The sequence below is a fragment of the Cyprinus carpio genome, chromosome B7 (genome assembly GCF_018340385.1).
Source record: "Cyprinus carpio isolate SPL01 chromosome B7, ASM1834038v1, whole genome shotgun sequence".
NCBI classification, from domain to species: Eukaryota; Metazoa; Chordata; class Actinopteri; order Cypriniformes; family Cyprinidae; genus Cyprinus; species Cyprinus carpio.
The window spans coordinates 27,024,659-27,048,658 of NC_056603.1; the positions used below are offsets into that span (position 1 = coordinate 27,024,659).

At 39.6% G+C, this 24,000-nt stretch overlaps 1 protein-coding gene across 10 annotated transcripts in view; it reads left to right on the top strand.

Moving 5' to 3' along the window:
- znf536 (zinc finger protein 536) overlaps positions 1 to 24,000 on the top strand; it is a 180,244-nt gene that overhangs the window by 41,317 nt on the left and 114,927 nt on the right. For 5 of the 10 annotated variants that reach the window (XM_042728142.1, XM_042728139.1, XM_042728140.1 and 2 more), the window contains one exon: positions 21,241 to 21,356. The exons of the other annotated variants lie outside the window; for them this stretch is intronic. The gene's annotated coding sequence lies outside the window, so the exon portion shown is untranslated. The remainder of the gene's footprint in view (positions 1 to 21,240; positions 21,357 to 24,000) is intronic. 10 annotated transcript variants of the gene reach the window in all.

The following is a 24,000-nucleotide window of genomic DNA, read 5'->3' on the forward strand; positions in this document are numbered from 1 at the left end:
CAGCCACTTCTCGTTCATCTAATTGGGGGGTAAAACTTTCTTTTCCCTGACTCTGCTCTTTGCACCCGCCTCACCGGCAGGGCTTTCAAGAGTGCACCGAGCATTAATATGGACACCTGCTTTGTTCCTGGCAGCCCGCTCTCCACCGTACGTTCATTTCCCCTCTTTCATCATCTTTCAGTGGTCTGTCTGCAAAGGGCCTACCTGATCTTACAGCAGGGCTGAGGTTTCACTCTGCCACCCATCTTCCAGAGCGAACGAGCAAGGGTGCATGCATCTGTATTTACGTTGACAAATCTAAACAAGGTGAGATAACAAAAAATCTGAATGTTGCATGCACCTGTGCAACTATTTACGATCCACAATATACCGTCAAAAAGCAAGAGATCAAATGAACAATCAAACTCCAATTCTTCATTTAATTAAATCTGGCTGAGGTTAAGCAGGAGACAGAGAGCTGGGAGGCGGAGAAAGAAGTAGTAAGAAAGCAAGAGAGAGAGAAAAAAAAGAATACAGAGAAGGGCACAATATGTTCTGTTACATTATACTTTCTTAGCTGGGAGAGAGGCAAAAGGGCAGTGAAAAGGAATACTTGCTATTTAATTACTGTCAGCTGAATGAGCTGTGCTCTGTGCTGTTCTCCTCAGCCCCTCCCTGATTTAAAAATTCTTATTCACTTAGTATGTAGGTCACATTACAGTGGTGTCTGGTTATTGGACATGGGCTTAGATAACTGTTTGTTGAGTATTAAATGCTTTTGCTGCCTCAGCACCCTTTCTAACTGGTATTTTTCACACAGCTGTGCTACTGAAAAGAGGCAACACTGCTGCAAAAATCACGCCGCTGTCCCAACACCCCTCTGCGAATGCAGAGCCCCCCGTAGGGGTCTTTAAAAGAGGCGCCGTCTGCGTAAAGTATTTATCTTTGTGTTTATAAGGGAACAGAGAGGAGTTTACATTTAAAAGCATCTGATAAAGGAGCGTAGCCGCATAGCAGATGCGAAGGAAATGTGCAAAAAAAAAAAATAGAAAAAAATTGTAAAAGGAATCACAAAAAAATCGGTGGTAAACCCGATGACCCCCAGGTCCCAAGGTGTTAGTCAGGCAGACGAATTGCTGCTTTCTTTCTGCTAATCTGTGTTTGCTTTGTGTGACCTTGCTTGCGGCTAATGTGCGTTGTTCTCACAATGCCTAATGGGTGGATTGCCACATTGCCACAACATTGCCACAATTTTGCGCCTCTCAGCTGGTCCTTTCCGTTTCTTTTTTCCTCCATTTTTTTCTTTCTTTCTCGTCTCATTCTCTCTCTCCCTCCCTCTAGTCTGGGAAGAGAAGAGCCCAGATGGTGATTGATTTTTCGAGTGCTGACATCTCTGCTTGAGAAGCCTTGTGCTCCTCTTCCTTTGTGCAGAGCAAGTCAGGCACACTAACATCATGATGCGATCAGCGGTTCCATACCGCCGCCACTGACTAGAGCCATTGATTGACAGATCACGCACTCCACACATCGCCACACACAACAGAACGAAGCAGGTACTTAAAAAAGCCAGAAGACAGAGACGGTTAAGAAGTGGAGTAGAAAGTCACTTGGGAGACATCTGAGACCTTAAAGCAAAGCTGTGCGGTATATCTCAAGACACGACCAACAGGACCACATTGATCTGGAGAGACACCATGCTGCTCCTCCATAGCGGCGATGGATAGACGTTTGCCACTGTGCAAATTTGCTACGGGTCCATTGAGTCGACTCCAAAGCTCAAATGATGTCATTGGCTAACTAGCCATTCTCAGGCCATTGCCTCTGTTTGCGTGACTAAATACATACAATTAAGGGCTCGGCACTTCTCAATCTCTATGAACTCATTGTTAGCCTGGGTTCAAGTGCACTGATAATGGGGACCAGGGGAAAACAGGCGTATCATCATGGTACCACACACACACACACACACACACACACACACACACACACACACACACACACACACACACACACACACACACACACACACAGGGCTGGTGGGTAAAAGAAATGTCTCATTATCTGACGCATTCCTGTTCGCCCAACAACTCTCTCACTTTCTCTCTCTCTCTCTCTCTCTGATTTGTTCTTTTGTTTTCCTTAGGCACTCCATTTTCATGGAGGTATGACGTTGCGTTAATACATGCCTCTCTCTCTTGCCATCTCTCTCTCTTTCTCTCTCTCCACTCTGCTGCTAATTCTCCAGTTAAATGCATCATTAGTCATTTAGGGTGGTGTGAAAGTGGCTGGACAGTGGACAAGAAGACCCAAATTTGCAACTTGATGAGGAAAAATAAAAGGCTGATAGATCTATGATAATGAAAGTAATCAGCCCTGAATATGGACGCAAAACGAAACAGTCCAGAGCTAATTCTGCTCTCATTATATTCCGAGCAGATAGGACCGAAGTGCCCGCGTAGATGGAATCACGCTATTCCTCTCTTTCTGGAAAGTAGCTCAAACCAGAGACTGCAGTACTGAGAACTCACAGAGAACTTTATCGCAATCTTACGTAGGGGAACAGTGCACTTGGGCCATCTGTAGATTATTAGAGTAACAGTTTTTGTGCCCCACACTTTCCCTCAGTTTTCTTTATCTCACCTAACATAGATAACCTGGCAGCGGAGACCATCTGAGAAATGGGGTGGGGGTTGGTGGTGGAAGGGGGGTGTCTTAACTTCCAGTGAGGGGTGTGCTTGCAGCTGGAACAGCATGCTGGAGGTAAATGGATCTTATTTTGAGGAGTGTCAACATGTGTAAGGGTGCCCACGGCTCATTACACGACCCTGATCCCTACGCAGATATGCTGATGGATGAGGGGCAGGAGCCCAACCCCAACAAGGCCTGCTCTGCGCTTTTCTATCCCTTCTCCTTCCATCTACACTCTGAAAAATAAAGGTTCTTCACGATGCCATAGAAGAATATTTTGTCTAAATGGTTCCATAAAGAACCTTAACCATCTAAAGAACCTTTCTGTTTCACTAAAAGTTCTTTATGGAGAAAAATGTTTCTTGAGATTAAAACAAGGTAAGAAAGAGATGGTTCTGAATGGTTCTTTGTGGAACCAAAAATGGTTCTTCTATGGCAGGCTTTGAGAAAGTTGATCTTGGAGGGCAGAGAGTCCCTGCAGAGTTTAGCTCCAACCCTGACAAAAAGAAACCTACCTGTATCCTGAAGACCTTGATTAGCTTGTTCAGGTGTATTTGATTAGGGTTGGAACTAAACCCTGTTCTATGGCATCGCTGTGAAGAACCTTTTAAGCACCTTTATTTTTAAGAGTGTATATTCATCTCTCTCTTCTGCGTAACAATACCTCCTTTCCTTTTTTCTTCATCTCTTTGTTTTTCCATTCCACACAAGTGTCTTTTTCCGTCATGCCTCGCTTTCCCTATATCTCTTCTAGCCATTCTTCCTCTTCCTCACTAAATTCTCCATTTGTCATAGGTTGTCTCCTCTTTATCTGTCCCTCTTTCTCATTCGATCTCTCTTTTTTTTTTCTTCAGTCGGCACATTTACATGCATTTTAAAAATATGATTTAGGTTGTACTGAAGCAATAATTTGTCTTTCTATAATGTCATGTAAATATTTTAGTCCAATGGTACATGTGATCAGATCATGTGTTCATGCAAATGAGCTGCAAAGAGGCTTCTTTATCTGTTCTTCTTTGTCCCGCTCATTCTGTTTCTTTTCTTTTTTTTTTCTTTTTTGTCATTGTGCATGTTAAAGTTGCAATGTAACAAGAAGTTGAAACAGTTCTTTTCTTCTGATCTGGATTGCACTTCCAAGTGAAAATGAATCTGATTGTAAGAAAGAGTGGGTTTATGTGGACTAAATAACTAGAAAAGTCTGTAATACATTACCAGACAGTAGGGATACATGCCAGTATCATGTTGCGATTAATTGATAATGCTTTTATCACGGTATTGAAATGTAGTTGCAAAAAAGTGTAACTTTTTTCTTATAACAAAAATAACTAAACATTTAAATGCAATAAAGCAATACACAATACTTATAAAGTAAAAAAAAAAAAAAAAAAAAAATACACAGATTAAAGTGCAAAATAATTTTAAAGACCAATAGGTATCACTTTACAATAAGATCTCATTAGTTAACCTTAGTTAATGCATTAACATTCACAATGAGCAATAGCTACATTTGCTACAGAAGTTATTAATCTTTGTTTAAAAAATACAACTCTTAGTTCATGTAAGCTCATTAAATAACACAGCTGCAACTTTTGATTTTAACAATGTGTTGTTAAATATTAGAATTACCTAAGATTAAATAATGTTTAGAAGAATTTTTCATTGGCAGTTTGTTAACTAATGAATTAACTAATGTTAACTAATGAAGCCCTAATGTGAAGTGTGACTGAACAATAAAGAATCAAAACACTTTTTAAACAATATCTAGGGCATGTTGTAGTCCAGATTAAAATATAAAAGATTAAGAAAAAAAATGGCCTATTAAGTATTTAAGTATTTGGCACTGTGATGAACACCATAGTGAATACACAAATCTAAATGGCTGTTTAAATTATTTAAACGCCTTTCAGAAACAGAAAGCTGCTTTGTTTATGGGGTTTCCAGGGTACAGCTGCATTATGTTTAGCGCCATCTGCTGTCAGAGAGTGAATGTAGGCTAGATCCAGAGCGTTTCTCCCGTGTTCAGCCATGCACTTCTCCTCCGTTCTTGTTTACATAACAGTGCGCATGCGTCTTTAACGCAGCATAGAGCAGTTTCTCTTAAGTATTCTTAAAATGCATTCAAAATTTTTAATAATTTGTATTAAATAATTATTCTCTGTATTTTGAAGTGCCCACGAGAACAATATCATGCATATTCTTTACCGTGATATATCGCATTACCGAATACCGGCACGTCTAGCAGAGAGAAGTCAAATTTTGATATTTTGATTAAGAATTACAAGGTTTGATTTCTGTGTGATTATTATACAATAGTCATGTTATCATGAAGTCTGACTAATAGACCTAGATTTTGTGATTTGTAGCTTAACTTCATCCAGCATTCAGCTACAAATGGCCTATATTCGCATTTGAAGTGTGTCATGCATATACAGACTGACTGAAGACTGTAGCTTGATTGCACAAAACCCTCTGTAGCTCCATTATAACTGTGCATGTAAACATACTGAACGCTTCAGACACTGGTGAACACTAAAAAGCTTGTCTGCTCCAGGTCTGGCAGTCATTACTGAGGGACCACACCAGGAGGCCCATAAACGACAGCCGATGCCTTTGTAACCAGGTTCTGTGGTTAAAAATAATCTAGACCCAAATCAAACCCCACATCTTGGTTCTTTCCACCTGCTGCCTTTTCCCCGTCACCACCGTCCTACCTCAGTCCACTTAATTCTTCCATGTTCGGCAACCAGCACTGGCAGTCAAATGGCTAATTAGTTACAAATTGCTCTTTAACCCCACGGTTATGCACCCCTAGCAGGCTGTAAAAGTCTAAGGGAGATGGAGTGCGGTTTACAATGTGGTGAAGTTAAGAGGTCACCAGAGTTGGAACACGTGTGTGCCACTGGGATGCGTTCACGTCTGCCACAATGGACGTGACGCTTTGGGAACTCCGTAAAACCCAAAATCCATCGGCTGTGGTCTCAACCGAAATATTTCCCACCCCTGCTAACAGTCACCCATCCTCTTACAAGCAGTCTTAGAAAGTGAAACGCCATTGATGGGGTTGCACTCCAGCAATCTGTCATCCAAGGCATCTGGTATGCTTTTCTTTTTCTTTCTTATATCTCCTCCTCTGTCTCTCATGTTTTTCATGTTCCAGTTCTTCCAGCATGTCATTAACGAACATGCTCGATTGGATGCACAACAGTCGATACAACAGCCCCTCTAACAGGGGCTTCCTTTAATTCACCAATCCCAACGTGTGCACCTGGGAAACCTACTTTACCAGTTAACCTCTTCTGTCCTCTCAGCGACAAGACAGCCTGACTGATCAAAAATAAATAATTAAAGGCGATAAGAAGATAAGGATAGAGGAGAGGCATGACATATTGTCGTGCACACTTCCATGCACACAAGTCCCATGATGCTGTCTTGTCATGGCGCATCACACCCTCACTTTCTCTCTCTTTTTCTCTCTGTGCTCTTCTTTCTCTCAATCACCTCCTTGCCCCTGCATGTGTCTCTGGTGTTGGATGTCAAGCTAATAGTTCCGTAATGTATCCTTCCAAATGTTACTCACACGACCTCGTGAAGCAGTAACTCTGAAATCTAAGAGACGAAACCACCTTCCCTTAAACTAAGCCGGTATTTACAGTCAATTTATTTATTTATTTATTTTTTTCCCATCAGAAACTCTTTCACTCTCTTCCTCTCGCAGTGTGGGTATATTTATGTGTGCATGTCTTCTGATGCAGAAGAAGAGGTGTCATTATCGATACAATGAGAACCATTCAAAAACCTGACCAAGAAGAAACTCGCACAACCTTGTAAGAGCTGTCATTAAGAGCTTTACCTGAAAGAATAAAAATACCACATAAGCTGTCAACACACATTAGTACCAAACAAGAGTCATTCAGTTTTCCTTTCCTTTCCGCGCTAACCCGATTTAAAACGTTTCACGTTGACATTTTCTTGATACCTCTCAAAGCTTTATGAAAATTGATCATGTGATATTTTGCATCTCCACAAAAATAGCGCATAATTATGGTATTTGCACGTGTTAATATTAACCGTTTGCATCAGTGAGCAGAATGTTGTCCTTGCAGAGTCCTCTCATAACTTCTGTCTCATATATCTGATGAACATGCCTCATCGAATGACTCATATTTTCCATAACCATTTAAACGCTTTGTTTTGACCATGTGTGTATGAGATAGGGCCATAAATTACCAGTTTGGGTCTTAACGCAATTCGTGGTTCTATGTTAATTAATCATGCGGTCACACAGGAGTACTACCTAGTAAATAACAATATGGGGAACAGTAACAAATTCTGCGCGCTGCGAGCTTGGTCTCGCGAACAATGCCAATTGATTGCATTTCCAAATCCATTCTGGGCAAATGGAAAAGTTAAGATGCTAGTTTTTTTTTTTTTTTTTTTTTTTTTTTTATGTGTGAGCACACATGTGTGCTGTTGTATGTTTTGTTGACAGCTAATATCAGGCCATGGTTTTGCAGGTCCCTTGTTTAAGTGCTCTTGGACAGGGAGACGATGCGATTGGCTTTGTTCAGTCTTGCTGGCAGTCGACACATGCTGACATCTGTTCCCTCCCAGCCAGTCAAACCAATCTCAATCAGGAGATATACACACACTCAATCACACGCGCACACGCTCATGCATGATGAAATATTCAGTTAGTTTTCCCAATGCATGCGCACACACAGCTTCACGTCAACACCTTCAATCATATAGAGAGACACTGATGGTGCTTAGTTTCGATGAATATCGCACAATGATATACAAAGACACACACACACAGATGTGGACAACTGTTCGATAGGCCAGTTGCTTCCTTAAAGTACGTCCTTAAAGGTTCGTTATTTGCACGCAGCTGCAACATTGGCACAGCCCACCGCATTTATTCGCGATGTGTGGAATGTGAAGCCGGAGTGGTATGAGGCGACCCGGACAGGATATAAGCGCTTGTTGGCTGTCTCTCGCAGGAAAATAACCTGCCGCAATCCCTCCAGAAAAGAACGAGCATCCCCTGAAAAGACCTGTTTCAAATTAAACGCCGCCGGGCCGAGAGAAATGAATGTGACGTGGCCAGATTTTGTATTTTTGTTACAATTACCCTAAACTCCAAATTAATTCTTTGCAGGCACAGAGCAATGGTGAGCAGGTGGTTGCCATATTTGCGCGGGACAGTCTTAACTGCGGCTCATGCCTCGCTTGATAAAGGCCTCTCACTCTGAAGCTCATATGACACACTGTCCCCTTTCCCAAGAGCCTCCGCCACTCTCCCTACAGTCCCCCTCCCTCTTTCCTTCTGCTTTATTCTTTTCCTCCATCCATCTCTCTCTCCTCTCTTGTCCCTCTTCTTTATACTAATGTGATATGACATCATTTATCCTCATGCATACATATTCAGCATTTGCTCATGAGTAATCATGTACATTGGAGTAACACCCACTCCAGCAAACTGCCTCCCTTCAAAGTGACTCCGTATCATTTCAATAGTTCCACCTTGAGGGGATTCAAAGTGGGGGAACATGCGCTGGAGAGTTGAAGTGATCTAATGTTATTAACTGATCAAACTGACTCAAAGAGGAAATGGAAACTCCGTAAGCCAAGAGAACATTTGTAACTCGGGTAACAGACACAGAACTTCTATTGGCCTTAACGCAATGTGGTTTTCTTACCTCATCATATCCCAGAGACATAAGGATGTTATCAACACCTACAGTACTAAAGGTTGTGTTTATATAACCAAACATTAGTTTCTTCACAAACAATACACTTTCAATTAGAATGTCATTTCAAAGAGAACTATGCAGACTTGCTGTTACTTTTTTTTTCTTGTCTTTTTGTTTCTCTTCAAGTTTTTGCATATTTTTGCCTTTTGTATTTAAATTATTCTGTTGTATTCTTGCTCCAGATCCAGACTTTCTTCATTTAAATTAAAAATACGAAAATCTGATAAAAATATAAAATATTAAAAACAATGATAATCTGAAAAAAAAAAAAAAAAAAAAAAAAAAAAAAAAATATATATATATATATATATGTGTATGTATATGTATGTATATATATATATATATATATATATATATATATATTATTATACAGTATATATACTCAATTTGAATAGTTCATTTCAGAATGATTTATATACATCTTTACAACTATTCACAGTCAGTGAAGAGCATGCTTGAGATTAAACATGACACATACAGTACGCACAATTTGAAACCGCATCATATGACCCCTGTAAGAAAATATCACTATAATTTATATAACAGAATATTTGTATTGTCTGTGACTTTTTACAAAAATGTGACCTCTCAAATGATGAAAAAAAGTTCTATTATTTATTTAGGATACATAAAATGGCAGCTAATAAATACATAAAAATGGGAGAATTCACTATGTAAGTCCATCCAGTGTTGGATTTTTTTTTTTTTTTTTTTTTTTTTTTAGTAAGTCCAAATATGTTCAAACAGTGTCCATAGTTGCAGGAACATGCTTATATTGAGCTCTTTTTTTTTTCTCTCCCTCCAATCTCCATTATATAAATGGGTATTCAGTATACGTGTCTCTATATATAAATATTGTACATTCACACAGTCAGTGGGTCTGGATGTTTGTGTGGAATCTCAGAGTGTCTGCTTGTAAGGTGGGGGGGGGGCACATTGAGGAGCATGACAGTAATATTGTGCGGCAGACACAACTATTTCACTGGGGCTTAGAGGCCCTCCCGGATGATGTAGTCTGTCAGCGCTACACAGATCCAATCTGAACTCCGCCACCACTCTCCAATATTCACTTGGATTATGTCTCGGAATATGACTGAGCACTCTGCAGACATGGAGAAGGAGAGGAGGAGAGAGGTAGATGGAAGAGGAGAAGCAGATGAGTAATCCTCATGTGACTTTATAATGCTGTAGATGAAGTGTAGAGAGAAGGCGTACCGTGGGACGGTTTGCGGTTGACACACACGCACGCACACACATGCTTTACATTCTCTGCTTGTCATTTGCACCTGCTTATTTGGATTTAACACTTGATTTAATGTCCTAAAGCTACAGCACCACAAAAATTCCGAAACTCATACCGATGAAAGAAACTAAGAATGATGTTGAGAGGAAGAAAAATCATAACAACAGATAATTATTCAGCCTGCTGAGAAAAAAAAATCGGAGCGAGGGGCGCAGGCATACTGAGGGAGGACGGTAACATTCTGTTCTACTGAGCAATTTGATGCTAAACAACAAATAGGCGCACAAACCATTGGATCAGACGGGCTAAAGAACTGATTAGAATATATCAGCACACCTCTTCTCAGCAAGCCAGCTGCTCGGAAAACATAGTCTTAGGGCATAATGTCAAGCAGAGTGAGAAGGGCTTTTGTCTGAGTGTGTTAGTGAGAGATTGACTCTTTTTAATCCATTATTCTTGGCCCTTTAGAAGTTCTGCACTATTCATTTCTGATAGTAGGGTAGATATTATAAACAGTGGCTTGTCACTCTACTTAACTGCTTATAATTAACAGATCAACAGTTCAATTACGCTGGACTTAACTGTTTCTGTCTAATTGTTTTTATTTCGAGGACAGAAGCTGTTCAAAAAAGGTTCAGGTATGATTTTTGTATACTCTCACTTTCGTATTCTGAGTTTGAATATGATACTAGTTTAGCTTTTAGTATGCCTTTATTTGTCATTGTGTGGTGGGCATTTTATTATTTTTTTTTTTTTTTAGTGGGTGGGGAGAATAGAACTTTGTCCTGTGCAAATGAGTAAAGCAGGTTACTGTCAGAATCCTGTGTGCACCAATCAGACTCAATGATTTTGATGTGTTAAATTACCTTAATGTTTATTACATGTATAAAGTATACCGAATCAAGTGAATTACAAAAGATTTCATTTGTGTAGATTTGTATAGAATTTGACCATTAGTGAGCAATTAATGGTGTAGAATTTGATTAATCCCAGTGAATCAAATCTTTTGAATATGATAACTAAAAATATTTGTTCACTTGGTGGTGTTTTCTGGATAAATGTTACAGCTGTAGAGAACTAAATGTTCACATATTAGTTCACAAACAAAACACCATTACCAAGAATTATTGTGGGGGAATTAAAATATATGGATATTTAAATTGTAAAATGTTACTTAAAGTGATCTAGTTATGAATACACTATTCAGAGAGAGACTGAAGCCATAACACCTAAAAGGAAGAAAAAAGTCAGGATATCCCAGCATTTTTCTTTCTTTTCAAATGACTTTAAATGACATTACAGGGTTTAATGGCTGTATGTGAGCTACTCAATCTGTGGCTCTCACAGCCGCTTCATCCCAACCTGCTCCTCAGCTCTTTCACAGCCAACAGCTGGACTCCTATTGCAGCCTTCAGACCCCCTCTACGACTAATGTGTTGGTTCATGGTGCTAGTGTTACTGAGAGGCTGAGTGAGTGAGTGACAGAGAGATAAAAAGATAGAGAATTTACCATTTGTAAGTTAAACCCATTCCAGCCTTGCCCCAGTTTAAATTACACTGTTTTTCTTTTTTGATTTCCATTTTGCGCATAATGCTCTCTCTCAGCATGTTTTAAGTTATATTATTAGCGGGTCTCTGGAGAGTTTCCCCCCTCGTTTTTGGGGTGGGATTCTAGGCTCTGGATGCATTAGCTCTCCGTAATTGGTGAATGATCATGGGATGGAGTGTGGATGGAGAGAGAGCTCACAGCACGCACACCCACACACACGCTCATCTCGGTGCTGTACGGCCGTGATACTGGGAGTCAGCAAGGGCCCTATCAGTCAAAGCCTAATGCTCGGCCCTAATACACTTTAATAGCTTCCTCCGCTGTCTCCGATCCCTCTTCAGCATTGATCTGAAATCATCTTTCTTATTCCTTTTTTCGGGGGGCTTCGCAGACTTTCGCAGCATTTATTGCTGTCACCTGTCTCGTGTGCTCAGATTAATACCGACCGATAGGGGTAGGTTGGGGAAGGAAGCCATTTATTAGCGTTCGGATGTGTGTTCGGCAAAAGGCTAGAGACTTGGCTAAGGCGACGCAGCGTTTGAAGAGCAGGCCCGTTTGAGCCCAGGATCCGTCACATGAATGTGTAAAATACCCGACGCCTGCACAGGCTGTCACACAAAGGGCTATCACCCTATTATTCAAGAGCAGCCATGGAGCCAGGCCAGAGTAGAGTGTTTCTGGGGGGAAGGGAAAAAATCGGCTTGATTGTGATTTGCCATTTATAATTGGCCAACGATGTGAAATGGTCGGCAGCCAGACTTTTTTAAAAAGGCAATCTGCGGCAGTGGAGGGGCCGATGGTTCGCTAATGACAGCTAGCGCGATACGCTTGGGGAACAGAATGGTACTCGTGTAAGGGTAGGGAACACAAATATGTTTATCTACAGTCAGCGATGTCTATTGATTTCTTTTTCCAAAACATCGGCGACACAATGGAACCGAAATACAGCAGCAAACGCGAAACATTGTTGCAATTTGAAAACAAACAAACCAAACCCATCTTTGAATCCAGAGTCTTGCGGCTTATTAAAGAAGTTACGCAGTTCGTTTTGGCCTTTGTTTGTGCCTGTAATCTTAAAGGGAATACTTCTGCACAACGCTTTTCCGTCTCTGTTGCGTGTTTGTCCCTGGTCTGGGGAGCTGGATTTAAGCTGGAGTTCAAGGCTGATACTCCTGTTGGCAGTGAGGCATGGCAGACGATTTCTCGAGGGGGTCTGCCTCCACATTGTGAGCTCAACAAAAGATAGTATTTGATAAAGGTCCCCCTCCCCAAAAGCCCCCATAAATAATGAAAAGTTAATGAAGAGGTAACTTAATGATGTAATGAATATGGCAGTGCAAGGTCAAACAGAGCTGTCGTGGGTTGGGTGGGCATGTGAAGTGCGTACTCGCTCGTGTGTGTTTGCGAGAGTGTGTGTGCTGTTTTAATGAATGTTTTGTCACAGGAAGTGCGATAATGTTTAATTAGTTTCATGTGTGTGTGGCATGTTATATGATTCTTAGATGGCCTGCTCCAAAAAAATACTTTACACCTGTGTGTGTTTAGTGTGTGTGTGTGTGTGTGTTGTGGGTCGCTCAACAGAAGAAAGATGAGTTTGAGGGAGTGTTTCTCACAAGTGTACTGTACACCTGTGTGTGTTTATGCAAGGGAGAGTGCTTATGAAACCCTTCTGTTTTGGACAGTTTGTTTGGGAGTGTACTGTAGGGTGGGGTCTGTGCTGGCGATTAAATATTGAGAATGTTTGAATAATATGTTGGGTCCAGGTGCAATCGATAGTGCACACGAGCAAGTGACTCAAAGATAAGCTGGTCTGTCTGTTAGTGTGACCTGGACATGTGCCTCAAACATATATTTTCACCAGCTAACACTTTGCTATGTGTTATTAGACAAACAACAATCAGTGTGTGAACTCAACACCACTGAGTTTTCTTGTTGAGGTGGCTCTGGTTTCAGTATGTTGTCCTGGTGTGTAAAGTGCCTAGTCGGCAGCAGGCAGGTAAGCACTTCGATCTGTTTCTCCTGGACCGAGGTGAGGGACTATCATGCCGGTGGTCTCAGCTTCAGCTCTGACACCTGCATGGCTCGATCCCTTAGATAATAGAGGGAGTGTGAGGTAAAATAGAAGAGAGATGCCAGTTGGCCTAGCAATTGACATATGTGCATTGAACTGAAGTGTGCGTGCAGGCAGCATGAGTTTAAATTCGGCTTGTAACATTTCCTGTTCCCCAGTTCCTTTTTCCCTCTTCAGTTGTATTACGGAAAATAAAATAAAAAAGTGAAAAGTTATACTTTTATTATATTAGCACTTTTATTCAGCAAGGATTGATCAAATGTGGCATCAAAAAAATATATAATGTCATTTTATATATAAAATGTATATATAAAATATATATAAAAAATTCTATTTCAAATAAATTATTTTCTTTTCAACTTTATATTCATCAAAATGCATCACATTTTTCACAATCAATAAATCAATCAATAAATTAACACACACAAACAAACAAACAAATAAATAAAATATTAAGCAGCACAACTTTCAATTTTCAAAATTTATGATAAAAAATGTTTTTAGGTACCATTACGGTTTCCACAAAAGCAGCACAAACTCACCAAATCAGCATATTAAAATTATTTCTGAACGATCGTGTGATGCTCAAGACTGAAGTGAAAATTCAGCTTTGCCATCACAGTAATAAACTACATTTTAAAAATGTAGCAAAATAGAAAACCATTATTTTAAATTGTAATAATTTTTCACAATTTTATGAAGTTTCAGTAGCCCACCCTCTTTAATATCAGCAAAAAATGTAGCAAAAAAGGCAAAAGTAAGAGTGATACTATGGTGTTGGAGCCAAGTCATTTGAAATTGTATGATTAATATTGTGGTTATGATAAAAATGACATTAATATTTTAATGGTCTATATAATTATTTTTCATACTACGTAATGTAAACCAATCCACTGATATCTGCGATAAAATCCTCATGTGATGTAGACGTCATCGGTAAGTATTAGATCAGAGCTCAGACAGCAGATGCTTGGCCGGCGCTTTCATATGCAGTCAGAGAAATCAAAGTCTGGAAACACGACCAGACTCACACAGGGACCCTAGCGATGGGTCAGTGAGTTTTTTATCTGTGTCTCCTGAAACATTTACAGTTCCCCGACAGCTCTAGTGCTGGCCAGGCGTGATTTGTAGTTCATGTGCAGATGTGTTGCTGAGAGACGTTTTAATGTGACGGGCGAGACGCTTCTCAGTCTGTCTCTGTGGGTTTATGGATGAGCTCCATGTCTGCGTCTCAATCTCTGAGACCTCCCCCCGTGCTCCCAGACTCCCTATCTCTTCGCTTAACAAGCCTGAGGTCATGAAGAAATGGCACAGTGCCCCACTTAACCCAAGGTCAGGTCCCTGAGCTGATTCGCTGTGCGCTGTCGTAAGAGCCTGACAATAAAAGCAAGGGTGGAATCGCTCTCTCTCTTGTTAACCTGAAATGGTTTGCTTGCTTTTTTACTTTCCGTCTCCTGACAGCTATAGACAGACAGGTAACAGTCATCCTAAAGTTTAACAGTATATAGTGCAAGGTAAAGAATCACAGCTTGTGGACTGAATGAGAGTAGCAGAGAGTCTATGCTGTGGCCGTGGTGGCTATGAGGAATGTCTTTAAAGTGAAATAATTTCCTTTTCTTAATCAAAAGATGACAGACCTCTGAAGTCCCATCTGCACGCCACTGCACAGCCTGGAGCTGCTCTGAACGGGCAAGGCGATGAAGGGATATCATGCTTTGAGGTTATGGGCTGAGGTTTTCAGGGCTTCTCTTGAGGTAATTCCCACTGGCAGGATCTCAAAACTCATTGGAAAGGGAAAAACGTTAAGCGTGAAAGAATAAAATATCATTACACTCAGTTAATAGCGTACGCCAGCATTGGTCTTGCTGCTGGTACATGCAGTGCTCTCATGTTTCAGTGGGGAAACAGAGCAGCCGGTTTGACGGACAGATTAAGGGAGGCCTGTGGACCTTTACCATATGTCGAAGTGTGGTTAGCTCACAGATTGTCACGTCCATCTCAGCTATCCCACCTCATCACCCTGGAGGCCTGAGCATGAGGTTTATTAAGTGTGAATGGTGTGGTCGGGGTGGCGCGTGCCTCTGGTGCTCTGTTGTCTCGTGCGCTTTGAGAAAGCACCTGTGTAACAATGAAAGTCTTAAAATGTTTGTGGTGGCACAGGGCGCATCACTGAGGAGAAGGCATTGTTAAAACACATCTGCTCTGCCATCTGATCTAGCTCGGTGTCGTGTCTTCAAGGCCATATTTCATTTCTGTCTTTAACAATGTAGAGCACACCAGGGGTATGTGTACCCCAGGGGGTACTTAATCAGGTTCCAGTGGGGTACTTGGAAAGATTTTTTGACTTTTTGTTATATACCTGCACATTTAAATCCATCATAAAATGAGTGCAGATGTTTGTTTTTGTTGTTGTTGTTGTTTTGTTAACTGTCGCAACTAAATTTCTTGTATAAATAAATTAGCTTTTGTCTTCATTTTATTTTATTTTATTTTATTTTATTTTACTTAAACAGATAAAACTTATGACAAACAAGCTCAGGAGTCATATTAAAAAGTGAGAAAGGTCTTTCTCTTTTTTTTCTCTCTCACACAATATTTTAGTTTAAAAGCAAATCATCATTATAATGCCCCCTTCAATTATTATTCATATTATTCATATTATTCATATTCATATTATTATTATTATTATTATTATTATTATTATTATTATTATTATTGTTGTTGTTACATGCATAATTATAATATGTATTATAATATGCATTATTATTATTAGTAGTAGTAAGTTATATTTTTAGTATGCAGTAGTTATGGCCTACTAGTAATATTATTATTATTATTATTATTATTATTATTATTATTATTATTATTATTATTAATAATCTGCAATAAAATCGTAGTTAAAAGGAGCCCATTTTTGGTAAGAAGAGACTGTAGGGGTGCATGAGGAGAGAAAAAAAAGCTTTATTAATGCATCAAACTACATTTCTGGTAACTAACAAGGATTTTTGCAATTCTTCCGACATTAAAAAAAAAAATATATATAGCAAATCGAAGGCCTCAAGCAGAGAAATTAAACAACTCAGACTGTATATATATATATATATATATATATATATATATATATATATATATATATATATATATATATACTGCTTGCACAATATATATAGCAAATCGAAGGCCTCAAGCAGAGAAATTAAACAACTCAGACTGCTTGCACATAAATAGTTTAATCTTTGCTTCATAAATCAGGTGGTGAGCGTTCATTTGGCCTGAGCGAGGCCTTCAGGTTCACACTCGGCCCTGTGTAAACATGTTTTCTAGTCAGTCCTCCCCAAGAGTGATTCATCCACAGAGCCGTAATCAAAAACAATAACCATTGGAAAGCATAAACGTTTCAGAGCATCGCTGAGAAGTATGAAATAATAATCTGTGTGTGGCCTGGCGAATGCTGAGAATGCAAACATTTCACAATAAAGTTGTTTAAATAGAGACCTTGGCATCGATGACTAAGAGATAGGACATGCTGCGTTAATTACACCCGCTCATAAAAATAAACCACCGGTTTAAAATATGACTCTCCATTCTACGGGATTTAACCTATTAAACGGCAGAGAGGTGTGTTGCTCAGATGTGAAGGAAGGGTGTATTGTTTAGAGTAAAAACACAACAAGCTCAGAAGGAGATAAAGAGAGAGAGAGAAAGAAAGAAGCCGAAATAGCTGCACAATCAACAAAGGAACGAAGTGTTTACTCTGAACTTAAAGACTTTTGAATTATTCCCCACCATTGTGTGGCATTAGGACGAGAAAACAGCTCGGCTAAGTGCACGTTTATTATTTTTAAACCGTGTGAAAAGTAATATGCTTTAAGGAGTCAGCAGATGTATTGGTAGAGCTATAGAGGGCCCACACATAAAGTCTGAAGTGAGTTAAGTTTCATCAGGGGATGGCGAGAAATGGATTATTTTCCTTGAGCATGGACTTAAGTTTTAAAGTTCACTGCCGGGTGGCCCATTCCTGTTATCCATGTTAACATAAGAATAGAGGACAGCGAGGAGGAAGGGCTAGAAAGAGAGACACAAAACAAGTTTGTGGGGGGTTACTGGTTTAAATGAACTTCTGCATAGCAGGAGCTGTTGTCATCCACGTCATATGTTCTCTTGTACTTCTCACTTTTCCTAATAAAGTCCAAGAATTTCAGGTAATGGAGTAACAGGGATGTCAGAGCAGTCTTGGCCCTCTTCAAGGTCTAAGCCCAACCAGCTTTTGTGGGCCACACGACAAACACACGTTCCCAGCTTAGACGCCTGGCTAGAGAACAAGGAACCCGGTCACAGAAGCGGCGTGCTCCGGTTAATCACGTTACACTGTTTTTGCTTCACATTACACTTAGTTTACCCCTTAAACGGAGTCAAGGGAACCATGACAACTCTTCAGTCTGAGAAGAGGCATGCCGTTATGAATAAATGTTTGTATACATTTTTTGTGGATCTTGGAGTGTGCACACGGAGAACGGACTGCGCTTAAAGACATCTGGATGCGATGAAATAGAATTTGTTTAAACAAAATGAAGCCCCTCTCTCTCCACCTGGAAAGCCACCCAGAGCGCACGCTGCTCATCACTACATACTTGTGCAGTGATTTTAATAGGACTGTATTGACAGATATTTCACTACAGCAGTATGAACGCTTTTGAAAATGCATGATGACTTTCACAGCTTTCACTGAAAGAGTCAACATGAATACCGTGACTTTACACATGCCGGAATTAAGGGAGGAAATGGAGACGCACTTGTACCGTTGGGCTTTAACAAATTCAAAACAGGATATGCTGTAATTATGAATAATAATAATAACAATAACAGCATGTCCTCTTACATTGTTGAAGTGTCTGTTTACTTTTTTCCTAAAATTACATTTTTCCTTAAATTAATAAATTAATAATAAAAATCTTCATTTTTATTATTATTGTTGTTGTTGTTGTTATTGAACACAAATATTTAAGCTATATAATTTGATGCATTTCTTAAAACATTAAATAAATTAGTAATAAATGTATAATAATTATCTTCCTTATCATTATTATTTCTAGTAGTATTATTATTATTTAACACAAGCTACATAGCTTGATACATTTCTTAAAAAAATAATTAAGAGTATTAAAATATTAAATTAATAAATGAATAACAATCTCCATTCTTCTTCTTATTTTTTAATTCAGATATTTACAATTCTGGAGCTATTTGCATATGCAAAATAATGTAATATTCTCAGTGAAAAGCTTAAAATGGAAGAAAAAAATACAAATGTCAGCTATATTTATGGTGAACAGAACTCTAATTATTATTTTTGTTATTTATTTATTTATTATTTGCACTTAATGCTATTTATTTCAGCTGCATCAGCTGGGCTTAACATGTAAATAATAAACCATCTAAATGTAAAATACTCCTCTGCGATCTATGGCATATTAATCAGCATGTTTAATGAGAGACTGCTGATACAGGGGCCAGACAAAAATAAATTGTGCAAAAAGGTATGTGCATATGAGAGACACCTATGGATTGATCAGCCTCTTAATTCTATTTTAACAAATAGTCCAGGAGTCTTGGACGGCGACGCAGGAAGATGACTAGGATAATAAGCATCGTGGAAGCTAATCAGATTTCTAAGAGGAATTGATTGTTGGTTTTGCAGAAAGAGCAGAAGAAGGCTTGACAATAAGCTGAAATTTAAGTGTTAATTTTTATGCTAATCTTCCAGCAATCTCCACGTGATGCAATTTGCTCCCTTGCTTCGCAGATATGAAATTGTCCCGCTCACAGAGAAAATGTCAGCTTGCCAGACCCTGAAAGCTTGTAATTTATTAGGTATGTTTCTATTAGTATGTGTCACACTTGTTAGCCAGCCTCTCTCTCTCTCTCTCTCGCTCTCTCTCTCTCGTGCACACTTGTGCACATGCAAACTCACACACTCAGACTAGCGCTCCATGTGTTTGCCGCTCAGCCTGCGGCCTTAAAGAGCGTCTCAGCTCAGTGGCTGTAGCACCAGGGCATTAATGTATTATCATATATCGGGTGGTCCTTGCCCTGTGGACAAAAGGCTGTTTAATACAATTTAATGACATTCCCGAGCAGGAGGGAGAAAGGGGGAAAGAAAGGGCAAAGCCCAGATTAAATTAGCATTTGTGGTTCTTATAGTTCACCCATGCAAAACTTAGCAACAGAAGCACTATGACTCCACCCCTTTTCCCCCCGTTTCTTTTTAGTTCGTTGTCTCTTGACAAAAAAAGAGCGACAGTATAGTATAGGAGTTCAAGTAAGAGTTAAGGAGGATAAACCGGAGACAACACAGGTTGCAGCTCATAACCTGTCAGCGACGCTCATGTTCCCCAAAGGCCACAGCGTGATTGATTTTCTGTGTGGCGCAGTGATGTCATCCATAAGAGACGCGAGGAGTTTGGGCATCTCTGTGGCGGTGCCATTTACCGACACGGGTTTCTTTGTCTTCATCTGTCTCTGCCTCACTTTACACATCTCTATCTCTCTTTTTTTTCCATCCTCTCCCTCAAGCACACTCCCTCCCCTCATTTCCTCCCTGTTTGTGTTGTGTAAGGAAGCCAGTGCCGGGCATCCAGTGTTACACTCAGCATACTCCGTGTAGAAGGTTTGGATGCAATTCACATATAGGTCAATTAAATGCGCTAACATCTGCTCTCTTCTAACCATTTGCATACAGTATTCATATGTTAATGATGTCCCTTGTTTTGTGTGTGTATGTTTGTGTGTGTGTTTTTCACTTCCTCCCCTCCTCCCTGTCTCTTTGTAAAAAAAAAAAAAAAAATCAGATAGAACATTTTTGGATTCAAACTGCTTCATGTGGCGACTCCAAACCGGATAGTGCCGTCCTATTTTTATTTCCTCTCCCTCTCTCACTCGCTGAAAGCAGAAACTCCTTTACTGCGAGCGGCAGGCTTGTTTAGCTGCCATTGGCCCTGATTCGAACAAGAATCCTTCCACTGTAGCTGCAAAGGAAGTCCTTGCCTTTGGAAAGCAGCTTAACGCCTTATAAATCAGTGATGAGGCAGATGGACCAGCGATAATCTATTTAGAATGCCTCACAGCAAATATTGTCGTACAGATGATTAGAGATTGAGCTATTTTAACTCGGCCTTCTCCGCCCTCTCAGCAAATCTTCTGCTTCTGTGAATGATTTCAATTGGAGAGTTTCTTCTTCCCCCCTTGCTTTTCTGCCCTAAATATATCTGCGTTTTCGAAGCGCTCGAACGGGGGAAACGAAGGGGTGAAGTGTACGCTTTTTACGCCGCCATTTTCTTGGCAGGCTTCAATGGCGTGCCACGGAACAAAGAGTGCAGGGAGATGGGCCCGAGCCAACAGGCTAATGACAAAAAGCACGCTTCTTAACCCAATATTAGTAGGGGGACGCGGCTGTACGTGAGGGCTGGAGCCGCACCGGATGCCCCCCTTTTCGCTTTGGTGGTCGATAGGTCCCGATTTAGCACGAGGCCACTGAAGACGGTCTGGACGATGGATGGCTAGAGAGAGAGAGAGAGGGAGGGAGGGCGGAGTGCGAAAATGAAGTGGAGGTTGTCAGATGTGGCAGCTGCTTGGAATCCTGATAAATATAAGTCCTTATTGATCGGCTGAAAATGAAAGATCCCAGAGTGGCGTGCAGTATTTAGCTTCTTGTCTGCCGAGCGCGTCAGCGGTGGCCTTGCCTCGCTGGGATAGATTTTCAGCGGCGCTCTGAGCCATGGCTTTGATTTCATCTTTAACCTTTTTCGGCTACTTTTCCTTGACCTCTGCGCCACTGCTGTGATTCAGTGAATTTGTTACATTTGGCCTGACATCCTCTCTCTCTCTCTCTCTCTCTCTCTCTCTCTCTCTCTCTCTCTCTCTCTCTCTCTCTCTCTCTCTCTTTCTTTCTTGCTGACAGAGTGAAAGACTCATCGCCGCTGTCATCGCTTGTTGCCGTACAGACTCAGTGGCGGGGTGAGTCACGGTCTCTTCAACCTGACGGGCCCCGGACCAGTATGCAGTTAGAGTGATCAGGTAAGCGAACATTCACCTCACGGCCCTTCCTCCGGTAGTTGTAACGTGACACCGCTCCTGGACCAGATATGGGACGTACGTTTAGCTCGCTGATCCCAGATCTGCGCGCTTGAGCGGTCCTTAGATAAGACGTGAAGCATGCTCACTTACCCGCTGGTCTCAAATCATCAGTGTCAGGATGAGATTAACTGATCCCAGAGTCTGATCCCTAACAGACAGTCCATTTGAAGTGGCACGTTTTGTGCTGAACAGTTGTAATCTTCTCCTGCGATGTGTCTTTAAGCCGAACACCTAAATGACATATAAAAGCCCAATTTAGAGCAATTGCTTCTCCAGTTTGCTCTTCTATTTGGTTCAAGCCTTTACAGTGACATGTTTCATATGTGGCCACCGTGAATTTTTTTTTTTAAAGGTCTCAATACATATAAAAGATATATGATAGGTAGAGGAGACTAGAACTAGTAACTAAGATTTTGAGATAAAAGGATAATTGCATCTGTGTCTTCTCTAGCAGTAGTTTGTATGTCAGTTTCATCAAATCTAATTATTTTTATACATTTTATTATCCAAATTTATTACAAAATGACAATAACAATATGACACAGGGCCTACACTACTTAAAAAAAATATTAGTACTTTTATTCAGGACACATTAAATTTGGTCAAAAGTGACAGTACATTTACAAAATATTTCACATAAATGAATTTAAATGAACTTTTCTACTCATCAAAGAATCCTGAACAAGTGTATTACAGTTTCCACAAATATTAAGCAGTACAAGACTGATTTTTTTTTTTTTTTTTTAAATAAGAGAAACATAATCGATCATCTCAAAATGTTGAATGGTAGTGTATATTCAGACCACAGTAAGCTATGAAGTGACAGTAGATTTAAACTGAGAGATTGATGTGTTCTCAGTTCTCATATATGTCAGGACAGGGTAAGTTTGAAATGTTTTAAATTGTACAAATCTTTTCAGTTGGTTATTTAAAATATTTGTAGCCCAGAATAACTGTTGTATATTTTTTATGTTACCTTGTACATATTTTTAATATTTCATGGATTGAATTTTCACATTGTTTTACTGTTTAACTTTGCTTAAATAATGGCAAATTTTATTGTAACAGCTTACTGGTGACAAGCCGATGACAAGCCTGGGTTTTAAGGAATACTGAATGCATAACTGACTTTAAATAATAAAACCAGCCTGAGAATAATCACCGGGCTAAAAAGAATGATTAAAATCTTCATGAATTGTAATGCACTTAGCATATATGGATAAAAAATACAAGTGTGATCAAAATAAAGAATGGAAAGATGCAGTAAGGTTTTTTTTTTTTTTTTTTTTTTTTTATATCTTTTTAAGATGTAAAAGCAGCCTATGAGTAAAAAGTCTTCTCCTCCTCCTCCTCCTCCTCCTCCTGAACAATGCTCCAGCACACTTTTAGATAGATTATAAATCCCCCTATGAGAGAGCCTGCAACAGCTGTTGGCAGACATACTAGATATGAGAATAGCAGCATAGGATGAAGGAGCATTAAAAATTAATATGCTATTTAGCCTAGGTGTATTTTAGGTATTTGACATTTTCATGTCCGGGACAGTCTAAATTTATTCATAGTACAGAAAATAAAAAAAATAAAATTAGAAAAAAAGATTGTGAAGGGGTGGTAGGAGAGCTGTAAGCGGAGGCCGCTTTTTTTATTTATTTTTTTTATGGTCACCCTTTCATTCAGTAATGATAGGTGTTAAGACATCGTCTATGGAGGAGACTGGAGCCCATTATGGCACGGTAATAATTAGCACATGGCACAAAGGGAACCGTTTGCCTCTTAAGCCTCTGCTTAATGCTTTTTTGTTGTATTGTTTTGCTATTTTTATTTCTATTTATTTTGTTTTCTGATATTTTTTCCTTCTCTTTGTATTTTGTTGAATGGTTAAAGGAACATTGTGTGTGTGTGGATGAGACAGTGAGAGTGGAAATCCCAGCTTCAGTAGTGATTAATTACTAATACTCCCTCAGAACATCTCTCTATCCCTGACTATCTAATCACACTGAAATCTAAGACATGTCCTGAGAGGAGAAGAGACGATAGGACTACATGGACCATCTCTCTCTCTTCATTGTAACTTTATCAATCTCACAATCTTGCTTCTTTTTCCTTAAAGGAGCAGTCACCCAAAATGAATAACTTACCCTCGTGTTTTTTTTTTAAAACACATATGACTCTTTTTCTGTGGAGCACAAAGGGAGTTATACTGTATATAGCAAAATGTCCTAGCTGCTCTGTTCCTTACAGTGACCACAGCTGTCAATAAAGATTTTCAGTGAATAGTCTGTTCTTCACAGAAAGCTATTTTATAGAATGAAGCCTTTGGGTTCTGGAAGTTAAAATCCTATTCATTTTCTCCATAGGGAATTTTGTTTTTAATGATAACTTTTAAAGACAGACCTATTGTGAGCTACAAGGTTGTTAATCAATAGTATATGATTTTTGAAGTTATTGACTTTATTTTAACTTTTTTTTCTTATATATATATAACCATTTTATTAGTGGAATTCATGGTGAAAAACAAACTAATCCATGATTTTTCCCCAAAAAATAATCCACCAATCACAAAATCGCAAAGAATTCCACCCAC